Source organism: Coregonus clupeaformis, chromosome 14, assembly GCF_020615455.1.
Source record: "Coregonus clupeaformis isolate EN_2021a chromosome 14, ASM2061545v1, whole genome shotgun sequence".
Classification (NCBI taxonomy): Eukaryota; Metazoa; Chordata; class Actinopteri; order Salmoniformes; family Salmonidae; genus Coregonus; species Coregonus clupeaformis.
The window spans coordinates 3,695,137-3,704,254 of NC_059205.1; the positions used below are offsets into that span (position 1 = coordinate 3,695,137).

At 47.1% G+C, this 9,118-nt stretch overlaps 35 non-coding genes across 35 annotated transcripts; 11 read left to right on the forward strand and 24 right to left on the reverse strand.

Annotated features, from left to right (window-relative positions):
• Positions 1 to 107: 107 nt before the first annotated feature.
• trnay-gua lies at positions 108 to 194 on the reverse strand. The gene is given in 2 exon segments: positions 108 to 143; positions 158 to 194. It is a non-coding gene; the product is annotated as a tRNA-Tyr (tRNA).
• Positions 195 to 304: 110 nt separating this feature from the next.
• Positions 305 to 376, reverse strand: trnaa-ugc. Its single transcript has one exon. It is a non-coding gene; the product is annotated as a tRNA-Ala (tRNA).
• A 96-nt stretch (positions 377 to 472) lies between these two features.
• On the forward strand, positions 473 to 544 carry trnae-cuc. The gene has a single exon. It is a non-coding gene; the product is annotated as a tRNA-Glu (tRNA).
• A 262-nt stretch (positions 545 to 806) lies between these two features.
• trnay-gua lies at positions 807 to 894 on the reverse strand. The gene is given in 2 exon segments: positions 807 to 842; positions 857 to 894. It is a non-coding gene; the product is annotated as a tRNA-Tyr (tRNA).
• A 109-nt stretch (positions 895 to 1,003) lies between these two features.
• Positions 1,004 to 1,075, reverse strand: trnaa-ugc. The gene has a single exon. It is a non-coding gene; the product is annotated as a tRNA-Ala (tRNA).
• A 96-nt stretch (positions 1,076 to 1,171) lies between these two features.
• trnae-cuc lies at positions 1,172 to 1,244 on the forward strand. The gene has a single exon. It is a non-coding gene; the product is annotated as a tRNA-Glu (tRNA).
• A 265-nt stretch (positions 1,245 to 1,509) lies between these two features.
• Positions 1,510 to 1,596, reverse strand: trnay-gua. The gene is given in 2 exon segments: positions 1,510 to 1,545; positions 1,560 to 1,596. It is a non-coding gene; the product is annotated as a tRNA-Tyr (tRNA).
• A 110-nt stretch (positions 1,597 to 1,706) lies between these two features.
• trnaa-ugc lies at positions 1,707 to 1,778 on the reverse strand. The gene has a single exon. It is a non-coding gene; the product is annotated as a tRNA-Ala (tRNA).
• A 96-nt stretch (positions 1,779 to 1,874) lies between these two features.
• trnae-cuc lies at positions 1,875 to 1,946 on the forward strand. The gene has a single exon. It is a non-coding gene; the product is annotated as a tRNA-Glu (tRNA).
• A 264-nt stretch (positions 1,947 to 2,210) lies between these two features.
• Positions 2,211 to 2,297, reverse strand: trnay-gua. The gene is given in 2 exon segments: positions 2,211 to 2,246; positions 2,261 to 2,297. It is a non-coding gene; the product is annotated as a tRNA-Tyr (tRNA).
• Positions 2,298 to 2,407: 110 nt separating this feature from the next.
• On the reverse strand, positions 2,408 to 2,479 carry trnaa-ugc. The gene has a single exon. It is a non-coding gene; the product is annotated as a tRNA-Ala (tRNA).
• Positions 2,480 to 2,575: 96 nt separating this feature from the next.
• trnae-cuc lies at positions 2,576 to 2,647 on the forward strand. The gene has a single exon. It is a non-coding gene; the product is annotated as a tRNA-Glu (tRNA).
• Positions 2,648 to 2,900: 253 nt separating this feature from the next.
• trnay-gua lies at positions 2,901 to 2,987 on the reverse strand. The gene is given in 2 exon segments: positions 2,901 to 2,936; positions 2,951 to 2,987. It is a non-coding gene; the product is annotated as a tRNA-Tyr (tRNA).
• Positions 2,988 to 3,097: 110 nt separating this feature from the next.
• On the reverse strand, positions 3,098 to 3,169 carry trnaa-ugc. The gene has a single exon. It is a non-coding gene; the product is annotated as a tRNA-Ala (tRNA).
• A 96-nt stretch (positions 3,170 to 3,265) lies between these two features.
• On the forward strand, positions 3,266 to 3,339 carry trnae-cuc. Its single transcript has one exon. It is a non-coding gene; the product is annotated as a tRNA-Glu (tRNA).
• Positions 3,340 to 3,602: 263 nt separating this feature from the next.
• On the reverse strand, positions 3,603 to 3,689 carry trnay-gua. The gene is given in 2 exon segments: positions 3,603 to 3,638; positions 3,653 to 3,689. It is a non-coding gene; the product is annotated as a tRNA-Tyr (tRNA).
• A 110-nt stretch (positions 3,690 to 3,799) lies between these two features.
• trnaa-ugc lies at positions 3,800 to 3,871 on the reverse strand. Its single transcript has one exon. It is a non-coding gene; the product is annotated as a tRNA-Ala (tRNA).
• Positions 3,872 to 3,967: 96 nt separating this feature from the next.
• On the forward strand, positions 3,968 to 4,039 carry trnae-cuc. Its single transcript has one exon. It is a non-coding gene; the product is annotated as a tRNA-Glu (tRNA).
• A 264-nt stretch (positions 4,040 to 4,303) lies between these two features.
• trnay-gua lies at positions 4,304 to 4,390 on the reverse strand. Its single transcript is given in 2 exon segments — positions 4,304 to 4,339; positions 4,354 to 4,390. It is a non-coding gene; the product is annotated as a tRNA-Tyr (tRNA).
• Positions 4,391 to 4,642: 252 nt separating this feature from the next.
• Positions 4,643 to 4,729, reverse strand: trnay-gua. Its single transcript is given in 2 exon segments — positions 4,643 to 4,678; positions 4,693 to 4,729. It is a non-coding gene; the product is annotated as a tRNA-Tyr (tRNA).
• A 111-nt stretch (positions 4,730 to 4,840) lies between these two features.
• trnaa-ugc lies at positions 4,841 to 4,912 on the reverse strand. Its single transcript has one exon. It is a non-coding gene; the product is annotated as a tRNA-Ala (tRNA).
• Positions 4,913 to 5,008: 96 nt separating this feature from the next.
• trnae-cuc lies at positions 5,009 to 5,082 on the forward strand. The gene has a single exon. It is a non-coding gene; the product is annotated as a tRNA-Glu (tRNA).
• Positions 5,083 to 5,346: 264 nt separating this feature from the next.
• On the reverse strand, positions 5,347 to 5,433 carry trnay-gua. Its single transcript is given in 2 exon segments — positions 5,347 to 5,382; positions 5,397 to 5,433. It is a non-coding gene; the product is annotated as a tRNA-Tyr (tRNA).
• A 110-nt stretch (positions 5,434 to 5,543) lies between these two features.
• trnaa-ugc lies at positions 5,544 to 5,615 on the reverse strand. The gene has a single exon. It is a non-coding gene; the product is annotated as a tRNA-Ala (tRNA).
• Positions 5,616 to 5,711: 96 nt separating this feature from the next.
• On the forward strand, positions 5,712 to 5,783 carry trnae-cuc. The gene has a single exon. It is a non-coding gene; the product is annotated as a tRNA-Glu (tRNA).
• A 264-nt stretch (positions 5,784 to 6,047) lies between these two features.
• On the reverse strand, positions 6,048 to 6,134 carry trnay-gua. The gene is given in 2 exon segments: positions 6,048 to 6,083; positions 6,098 to 6,134. It is a non-coding gene; the product is annotated as a tRNA-Tyr (tRNA).
• Positions 6,135 to 6,244: 110 nt separating this feature from the next.
• trnaa-ugc lies at positions 6,245 to 6,316 on the reverse strand. The gene has a single exon. It is a non-coding gene; the product is annotated as a tRNA-Ala (tRNA).
• A 96-nt stretch (positions 6,317 to 6,412) lies between these two features.
• trnae-cuc lies at positions 6,413 to 6,484 on the forward strand. The gene has a single exon. It is a non-coding gene; the product is annotated as a tRNA-Glu (tRNA).
• A 264-nt stretch (positions 6,485 to 6,748) lies between these two features.
• trnay-gua lies at positions 6,749 to 6,835 on the reverse strand. The gene is given in 2 exon segments: positions 6,749 to 6,784; positions 6,799 to 6,835. It is a non-coding gene; the product is annotated as a tRNA-Tyr (tRNA).
• Positions 6,836 to 6,945: 110 nt separating this feature from the next.
• On the reverse strand, positions 6,946 to 7,017 carry trnaa-ugc. The gene has a single exon. It is a non-coding gene; the product is annotated as a tRNA-Ala (tRNA).
• Positions 7,018 to 7,113: 96 nt separating this feature from the next.
• Positions 7,114 to 7,185, forward strand: trnae-cuc. Its single transcript has one exon. It is a non-coding gene; the product is annotated as a tRNA-Glu (tRNA).
• A 254-nt stretch (positions 7,186 to 7,439) lies between these two features.
• On the reverse strand, positions 7,440 to 7,526 carry trnay-gua. Its single transcript is given in 2 exon segments — positions 7,440 to 7,475; positions 7,490 to 7,526. It is a non-coding gene; the product is annotated as a tRNA-Tyr (tRNA).
• Positions 7,527 to 7,778: 252 nt separating this feature from the next.
• Positions 7,779 to 7,865, reverse strand: trnay-gua. Its single transcript is given in 2 exon segments — positions 7,779 to 7,814; positions 7,829 to 7,865. It is a non-coding gene; the product is annotated as a tRNA-Tyr (tRNA).
• A 278-nt stretch (positions 7,866 to 8,143) lies between these two features.
• On the forward strand, positions 8,144 to 8,215 carry trnae-cuc. Its single transcript has one exon. It is a non-coding gene; the product is annotated as a tRNA-Glu (tRNA).
• A 592-nt stretch (positions 8,216 to 8,807) lies between these two features.
• trnay-gua lies at positions 8,808 to 8,894 on the reverse strand. The gene is given in 2 exon segments: positions 8,808 to 8,843; positions 8,858 to 8,894. It is a non-coding gene; the product is annotated as a tRNA-Tyr (tRNA).
• Between the last annotated feature and the right edge of the window lie 224 nt (positions 8,895 to 9,118).

The window sequence follows — 9,118 nt, forward strand, 5'->3', positions numbered from 1 at the left end:
ACAGTTGAAGGATTTGGCACTCTCAGAGAAACATAATCTTTTGGGCAAGCACAAATCAATCTGCACTTTCGTAAAAAAGCTGCCGCAAACCACAGGAAAAGCTACCCTCCTTCGAGCCGGATTTGAACCAGCGACCTAAGGATTGCTGCAATTTCACCTACAGTCCTCCGCTCTACCAACTGAGCTATCGAAGGTGACAGTTAAAAAGCAATGCCGATCCCTTAGATTCAATATGGAGGGTCAGAAGTGATGCTGAACCACAGCTGCCCTTTTATAGCTTGACATGCAGAGATTGGCTGATCCATGGAGATGCTGGGGATTGAACCCAGGGCCTCATACATGCAAAGCATGCGCTCTACCACTGAGCTACATCCCCTCAGCTGGAAAGTAGTTGCATATGGAGATAGTGAAAAAGAGAGCAGAGGGAAATTAATGTTGTTTAGCCCCTTCATGGAGTTGGGTTTCAGACCTGTCCCTGGTGGTCTAGTGGTTAGGATTCGGCGCTCTCACCGCCGCGGCCTGGGTTCGATTCCCGGTCAGGGAATGTAACACTTTTGGGAAAACACAACGCAAACATCTCATATGTCTAAAAAGTTGGCACAAGCCACAGAAATTCTTAACCCCCTTTGAGCCAGTGACCTCAGGATTCTTGCAATTTCACCTACAGTCCTCCGCTCTACCAACTGAGCTATCGAAGGTGACAGTTGAAGGATTTGGCACTCTCAGAGAAACATAATCTTTTGGGCAAGCACAAATCAATCTGCACTTTCGTAAAAAAGCTGCCGCAAACCACAGGAAAAGCTACCCTCCTTGAGCCGGATTTGAACCAGCGACCTAAGGATTGCTGCAATTTCACCTACAGTCCTCCGCTCTACCAACTGAGCTATCGAAGGTGACAGTTAAAAAGCAATGCCGATCCCTTAGATTCAATATGGAGGGTCAGAAGTGATGCTGAATCACAGCTGCCCTTTTATAGCTTGACATGCAGAGATTGGCTGATCCATGGAGATGCTGGGGATTGAACCCAGGGCCTCATACATGCAAAGCATGCGCTCTACCACTGAGCTACATCCCCTCAGCTGGAAAGTAGTTGCATATGGAGATAGTGAAAAAGAGAGCAGAGGGAAATTAATGTTGTTTAGCCCCTTCATGGAGTTGGGTTTCAGACCTGTCCCTGGTGGTCTAGTGGTTAGGATTCGGCGCTCTCACCGCTGCGGCCCGCGGTTCGATTCCCGGTCAGGGAATGTAACACTTTTGGGGAAAACACAACGCAAACATCTCATATGTCTAAAAAGTTGGCACAAGCCACAGAAATTCTTACCCCCCTTTGAGCCAGTGACCTCAGGATTCTTGCAATTTCACCTACAGTCCTTTTGCTCTACCAACTGAGCTATCGAAGGTGACAGTTGAAGGATTTGGCACTCTCAGAGAAACATAATCTTTTGGGCAAGCACAAATCAATCTGCACTTTCGTAAAAAAGCTGCCGCAAACCACAGGAAAAGCTACCCTCCTTCGAGCCGGATTTGAACCAGCAACCTAAGGATTGCTGCAATTTCACCTACAGTCCTCCGCTCTACCAACTGAGCTATCGAAGGTGACAGTTAAAAAGCAATGCCGATCCCTTAGATTCAATATGGAGGGTCAGAAGTGATACTGAATCACAGCTGCCCTTTTATAGCTTGACATGCAGAGATTGGCTGATCCATGGAGATGCTGGGGATTGAACCCAGGGCCTCATACATGCAAAGCATGCGCTCTACCACTGAGCTACATCCCCTCAGCTGGAAAGTAGTTGCATATGGAGATAGTGAAAAAGAGAGCAGAGGGAAATTAATGTTGTTTAGCCCCTTCATGGAGTTGGGTTTCAGACCTGTCCCTGGTGGTCTAGTGGTTAGGATTCGGCGCTCTCACCGCCGCGCCCCGGGTTCGATTCCCGGTCAGGGAATGTAACACTTTTGGGAAAACACAACGCAAACATCTCATATGTCTAAAAAGTTGGCACAAGCCACAGAAATTCTTACCCCCCTTTGAGCCAGTGACCTCAGGATTCTTGCAATTTCACCTACAGTCCTTTTGCTCTACCAACTGAGCTATCGAAGGTGACAGTTGAAGGATTTGGCACTCTCAGAGAAACATAATCTTTTGGGCAAGCACAAATCAATCTGCACTTTCGTAAAAAAGTTGCCGCAAACCACAGGAAAAGCTACCCTCCTTCGAGCCGGATTTGAACCAGCGACCTAAGGATTGCTGCAATTTCACCTACAGTCCTCCGCTCTACCAACTGAGCTATCGAAGGTGACAGTTAAAAAGCAATGCCGATCCCTTAGATTCAATATGGAGGGTCAGAAGTGATTCTGAATCACAGCTGCCCTTTTATAGCTTGACATGCAGAGATTGGCTGATCCATGGAGATGCTGGGGATTGAACCCAGGGCCTCATACATGCAAAGCATGCGCTCTACCACTGAGCTACATCCCCTCAGATGGAAAGTAGTTGCATATGGAGATAGTGAAAAAGAGAGCAGAGGGAAATTAATGTTGTTTAGCCCCTTCATGGAGTTGGGTTTCAGACCTGTCCCTGGTGGTCTAGTGGTTAGGATTCGGCGCTCTCACCGCCGCGGCCCGGGTTCGATTCCCGGTCAGGGAATGTAACACTTTTGGGAAAACACAACGCAAACATCTCATATGTCTAAAAAGTTGGCACAAGCCACAGAAATTCTTGAGCCAGTGACCTCAAGATTCTTGCAATTTCACCTACAGTCCTTTTGCTCTACCAACTGAGCTATCGAAGGTGACAGTTGAAGGATTTGGCACTCTCAGAGAAACATAATCTTTTGGGCAAGCACAAATCAATCTGCACTTTGCAAAAAAGTTGCCGCAAACCACAGGAAAAGCTACCCTCCTTCGAGCCAGATTTGAACCAGCGACCTAAGGATTGCTGCAATTTCACCTACAGTCCTCCGCTCTACCAACTGAGCTATCGAAGGTGACAGTTAAAAAGCAATGCCGATCCCTTAGATTCAATATGGAGGGTCAGAAGTGATGCTGAATCACAGCTGCCCTTTTATAGCTTGACATGCAGAGATTGGCTGATCCATGGAGATGCTGGGGATTGAACCCAGGGCCTCATACATGCAAAGCATGCGCTCTACCACTGAGCTACATCCCCTCAGCTGGAAAGTAGTTGCATATGGAGATAGTGAAAAAGAGAGCAGAGGGAAATTAATGTTGTTTAGCCCCTTCATGGAGTTGGGTTTCAGACCTGTCCCTGGTGGTCTAGTGGTTAGGATTCGGCGCTCTCACCGCCGCGCGGCCCGGGTTCGATTCCCGGTCAGGGAATGTAACACTTTTGGGAAAACACAACGCAAACATCTCATATGTCTAAAAAGTTGGCACAAGCCACAGAAATTCTTACCCCCCTTTGAGCCAGTGACCTCAGGATTCTTGCAATTTCACCTACAGTCCTTTTGCTCTACCAACTGAGCTATCGAAGGTGACAGTTGAAGGATTTGGCACTCTCAGAGAAACATAATCTTTTGGGCAAGCACAAATCAATCTGCACTTCGTCAAAAAGTTGCCGCAAACCACAGGAAAAGCTACCCTCCTTCGAGCCGGATTTGAACCAGCGACCTAAGGATTGCTGCAATTTCACCTACAGTCCTCCGCTCTACCAACTGAGCTATCGAAGGTGACAGTTAAAAAGCAATGCCGATCCCTTACATTCAATATGGAGGGTCAGAAGTGATGCTGAACCACAGCTGCCCTTTTATAGCTTGACATGCAGAGATTGGCTGATCCATGGAGAAGCTGGGGTTTGAACCCAGGGCCTCATACATGCAAAGCATGCGCTCTACCACTGAGCTACATCCCCTCAGCTGGAAAATAGTTGCATATGGAGATAGTGAAAAAGAGAGCAGAGGGAAATTCATGTTGTTTAGCCCCTTCATGGAGTTGGGTTTCTGACCTGTCCCTGGTGGTCTAGTGGTTAGGATTCGGCGCTCTCACCGCCGCGGCCCGGGTTCGATTCCCGGTCAGGGAATGTAACACTTTTGGGAAAACACAACGCAAACATCTCATATGTCTAAAAAGTTGGCACAAGCCACAGAAATTCTTACCCCCCTTTGAGCCAGTGACCTCAGGATTCTTGCAATTTCACCTACAGTCCTTTTGCTCTACCAACTGAGCTATCGAAGGTGACAGTTGAAGGATTTGGCACTCTCAGAGAAACATAATCTTTTGGGCAAGCACAAATCAATCTGCACTTTCGTAAAAAAGTTGGCGCAAACCACAGGAAAAGCTACCCTCCTTCGAGCCAGATTTGAACCAGCGACCTATGGATTGCTGTAATTTCACCTACAGTCCTCCGCTCTACCAACTGAGCTATCGAAGGTGACAGTTAAAAAGCAAACATCTCATATGTCTAAAAAGTTGGCACAAGCCACAGATATTCTTACCCCCCTTTGAGCCAGTGACCTCAGGATTCTTGCAATTTCACCTACAGTCCTTTTGCTCTACCAACTGAGCTATCGAAGGTGACAGTTGAAGGATTTGGCACTCTCAGAGAAACATAATCTTTTGGGCAAGCACAAATCAATCAGCACTTTCGTAAAAAAGTTGCCGCAAACCACAGGAAAAGCTACCCTCCTTCGAGCCGGATTTGAACCAGCGACCTAAGGATTGCTGCAATTTCACCTACAGTCCTCCGCTCTACCAACTGAGCTATCGAAGGTGACAGTTAAAAAAGCAATGCCGATCCCTTAGATTCAATATGGAGGGTCAGAACTGATGCTGAATCACAGCTGCCCTTTTATAGCTTGACATGCAGAGATTGGCTGATCCATGGAGATGCTGGGGATTGAACCCAGGGCCTCATACATGCAAAGCATGCGCTCTACCACTGAGCTACATCCCCTCAGCTGGAAAGTAGTTGCATATGGAGATAGTGAAAAAGAGAGCAGAGGGAAATTAATGTTGTTTAGCCCCTTCATGGAGTTGGGTTTCAGACCTGTCCCTGGTGGTCTAGTGGTTAGTGGATTCGGCGCTCTCACCGCCGCGGCCTGGGTTCGATTCCCGGTCAGGGAATGTAACACTTTTGGGAAAACACAACGCAAACATCTCATATGTCTAAAAAGTTGGCACAAGCCACAGAAATTCTTAACCCCCTTTGAGCCAGTGACCTCAGGATTCTTGCAATTTCACCTACAGTCCTTTTGCTCTACCAACTGAGCTATATAAGGTGACAGTTGAAGGATTTGGCACTCTCAGAGAAACATAATCTTTTGGGCAAGCACAAATCAATCTGAACTTTCGTAAAAAAGCTGCCGCAAACCACAGGAAAAGCTACCCTCCTTCGAGCCGGATTTGAACCAGCGACCTAAGGATTGCTGCAATTTCACCTACAGTCCTCCGCTCTACCAACTGAGCTATCGAAGGTGACAGTTAAAAAGCAATGCCGATCCCTTACATTCAATATGGAGGGTCAGAAGTGATGCTGAACCACAGCTGCCCTTTTATAGCTTGACATGCAGAGATTGGCTGATCCATGGAGATGCTGGGGATTGAACCCAGGGCCTCATACATGCAAAGCATGCGCTCTACCACTGAGCTACATCCCCTCAGCTGGAAAGTAGTTGCATATGGAGATAGTGAAAAAGAGAGCAGAGGGAAATTAATGTTGTTTAGCCCCTTCATGGAGTTGGGTTTCAGACCTGTCCCTGGTGGTCTAGTGGTTAGGATTCGGCGCTCTCACCGCCGCGGCCTGGGTTCGATTCCCGGTCATGGAATGTAACACTTTTGGGAAAACACAACGCAAACATCTCATATGTCTAAAAAGTTGGAACAAGCCACAGAAATTGTTAATCCCCTTTGAGCCAGTGACCTAAGGATTCTTGCAATTTCACCTACAGTCCTTTTGCTCTACCAACTGAGCTATCGAAGGTGACAGTTGAAGGATTTGGCACTCTCAGAGAAACATAATCTTTTGGGCAAGCACAAATAAATCTGCACTTTCGTAAAAAAGTTGCCGCAAACCACAGGAAAAGCTACCGTCCTTCGAGCCGGATTTGAACCAGCGACCTAAGGATTGCTGCAATTTCACCTACAGTCCTCCGCTCTACCAACTGAGCTATCGAAGGTGACAGTTAAAAAGCAATGCCGATCCCTTAGATTCAATATGGAGGGTCAGAAGTGATTCTGAATCACAGCTGCCCTTTTATAGCTTGACATGCAGAGATTGGCTGATCCATGGAGAAGCTGGGGTTTGAACCCAGGGCCTCATACATGCAAAGCATGCGCTCTACCACTGAGCTACATCCCCTCAGCTGGAAAGTAGTTGCATATGGAGATAGTGAAAAAGAGAGCAGAGGGAAATTAATGTTGTTTAGCCCCTTCATGGAGTTGGGTTTCAGACCTGTCCCTGGTGGTCTAGTGGTTAGGATTCGGCGCTCTCACCGCTGCGGCCCGGGTTTGATTCCCGGTCAGGGAATGTAACACTTTTGGGAAAACACAACGCAAACATCTCATATGTCTAAAAAGTTGGCACAAGCCACAGAAATTCTTACCCCCCTTTGAGCCAGTGACCTCAGGATTCTTGCAATTTCACCTACAGTCCTTTTGCTCTACCAACTGAGCTATCGAAGGTGACAGTTGAAGGATTTGGCACTCTCAGAGAAACATAATCTTTTGGGCAAGCACAAATCAATCTGCACTTTCGTAAAAAAGTTGGCGCAAACCACAGGAAAAGCTACCCTCCTTCGAGCCGGATTTGAACCAGCAACCTAAGGATTGCTGCAATTTCACCTACAGTCCTCCGCTCTACCAACTGAGCTATCGAAGGTGACAGTTAAAAAGCAATGCCGATCCCTTACATTCAATATGGAGGGTCAGAAGTGATTCTGAATCACAGCTGCCCTTTTATAGCTTGACATGCAGAGATTGGCTGATCCATGGAGATGCTGGGGATTGAACCCAGGGCCTCATACATGCAAAGCATGCGCTCTACCACTGAGCTACATCCCCTCAGCTGGAAAGTAGTTGCATATGGAGATAGTGAAAAAGAGAGCAGAGGGAAATTAATGTTGTTTAGCCCCTTCATGGAGTTGGGTTTCTGACCTGTCCCTGGTGGTCTAGTGGTTAGGATTCGGCGCTCTCACCGCCGCGGCCCGGGTTCGATTCCCGGTCAGGGAATGTAACACTTTTGGGAAAACACAACGCAAACATCTCATATGTCTAAAAAGTTGGCACAAGCCACAGAAATTCTTGAGCCAGTGACCTCAAGATTCTTGCAATTTCACCTACAGTCCTTTTGCTCTACCAACTGAGCTATCGAAGGTGACAGTTGAAGGATTTGGCACTCTCAGAGAAACATAATCTTTTGGGCAAGCACAAATCAATCTGCACTTTCGTAAAAAAGCTGCCGCAAACCACAGGAAAAGCTACCCTCCTTCGAGCCGGATTTGAACCAGCGACCTAAGGATTGCTGCAATTTCACCTACAGTCCTCCGCTCTACCAACTGAGCTATCGAAGGTGACAGTTAAAAAGCAAACATCTCATATGTCTAAAAAGTTGGCACAAGCCACAGAAATTCTTACCCCCCTTTGAGCCAGTGACCTCAGGATTCTTGCAATTTCACCTACAGTCCTTTTGCTCTACCAACTGAGCTATCGAAGGTGACAGTTGAAGGATTTGGCACTCTCAGAGAAACATAATCTTTTGGGCAAGCACAAATCAATCAGCACTTTCGTAAAAAAGTTGCCGCAAACCACAGGAAAAGCTACCCTCCTTCGAGCCGGATTTGAACCAGCAACCTAAGGATTGCTGCAATTTCACCTACAGTCCTCCGCTCTACCAACTGAGCTATCGAAGGTGACAGTTAAAAAGCAATGCCGATCCCTTAGATTCAATATGGAGGGTCAGAAGTGATGCTGAATCACAGCTGCCCTTTTATAGCTTGACATGCAGAGATTGGCTGATCCATGGAGATGCTGGGGATTGAACCCAGGGCCTCATACATGCAAAGCATGCGCTGTACCACTGAGCTACATCCCCTCAGCTGGAAAGTAGTTGCATATGGAGATAGTGAAAAAGAGAGCAGAGGGAAATTAATGTTGTTTAGCCCCTTCATGGAGTTGGGTTTCAGACCTGTCCCTGGTGGTCTAGTGGTTAGGATTCGGCGCTCTCACCGCCGCGGCCTGGGTTCGATTCCCGGTCAGGGAATGTAACACTTTTGGGAAAACACAACGCAAACATCTCATATGTCTAAAAAGTTGGCACAAGCCACAGAAATTCTTACCCCCCTTTGAGCCAGTGACCTCAGGATTCTTGCAATTTCACCTACAGTCCTTTTGCTCTACCAACTGAGCTATCGAAGGTGACAGTTGAAGGATTTGGCACTCTCAGAGAAACATAATCTTTTGGGCAAGCACAAATCAATCTGCACTTTCGTAAAAAAGTTGCCGCAAACCACAGGAAAAGCTACCCTCCTTCGAGCCAGCGACCTAAGGATTGCTGCAATTTCACCTACAGTCCTCCGCTCTACCAACTGAGCTATCGAAGGTGACAGTTAAAAAGCAAACATCTCATATGTCTAAAAAGTTGGCACAAGCCACAGAAATTCTTACCCCCCTTTGAGCCAGTGACCTCAGGATTCTTGCAATTTCACCTACAGTCCTTTTGCTCTACCAACTGAGCTATCGAAGGTGACAGTTGAAGGATTTGGCACTCTCAGAGAAACATAATCTTTTGGGCAAGCACAAATCAATCAGCACTTTCGTAAAAAAGTTGCCGCAAACCACAGGAAAAGCTACCCTCCTTCGAGCCGGATTTGAACCAGCGACCTAAGGATTGCTGCAATTTCACCTACAGTCCTCCGCTCTACCAACTGAGCTATCGAAGGTGACAGTTAAAAAGCAATGCCGATCCCTTACATTCAATATGGAGGGTCAGAAGTGATGCTGAATCACAGCTGCCCTTTTATAGCTTGACATGCAGAGATTGGCTGATCCATGGAGATGCTGGGGATTGAACCCAGGGCCTCATACATGCAAAGCATCCGCTGTACCACTGAGCTACATCCCCTCAGCTGGAAAGTAGTTGCATATGGAGATAGTGAAAAAGAGA